A 355-nucleotide genomic window follows, 5' to 3' on the forward strand; every position below is an offset into this window, starting at 1 on the left:
GATGTATCCTACGATCTGAGATGAAAAAAAGGTAAACCTAGCTATTAAGTAAGGCTGTTGTCCTTGGTAAAGTGTAGGAAGGTTGTCCTTGTGTCCTTGTGTGTGTGTGTGTGTGTGTGTGTGTGTGTGTGTGTGTGTGTGTGTGTGTGTGTGTGTGTTTATAGGGGGCCTGTAATCTGTGCAAATAGAGTTTAGGTGGACCTTGGACTGAATCATTAGAAAGAGGTAGGAGAAATGGGGAGAAAGATAAATAGATGGATGGATAGATAGATTTTTAGATAGCGCTATACTGTGAAAACAATGATAATTAAAGCTGCAAGCAGCGTTGGGCGGGCCCTCGCACTTGTAAGCGCGT

The 355-nt window shown here is 43.1% G+C and overlaps 1 protein-coding gene across 1 annotated transcript in view; it reads right to left on the bottom strand.

The window, feature by feature from the left end:
* anks1ab (ankyrin repeat and sterile alpha motif domain containing 1Ab) overlaps nucleotides 1-355 on the bottom strand; it is a 47,783-nt gene that overhangs the window by 2,370 nt on the left and 45,058 nt on the right. The window lies entirely within an intron of this gene.

This window comes from Micropterus dolomieu, linkage group LG18 (genome assembly GCF_021292245.1).
Source record: "Micropterus dolomieu isolate WLL.071019.BEF.003 ecotype Adirondacks linkage group LG18, ASM2129224v1, whole genome shotgun sequence".
NCBI lineage: Eukaryota > Metazoa > Chordata > Actinopteri > Centrarchiformes > Centrarchidae > Micropterus > Micropterus dolomieu.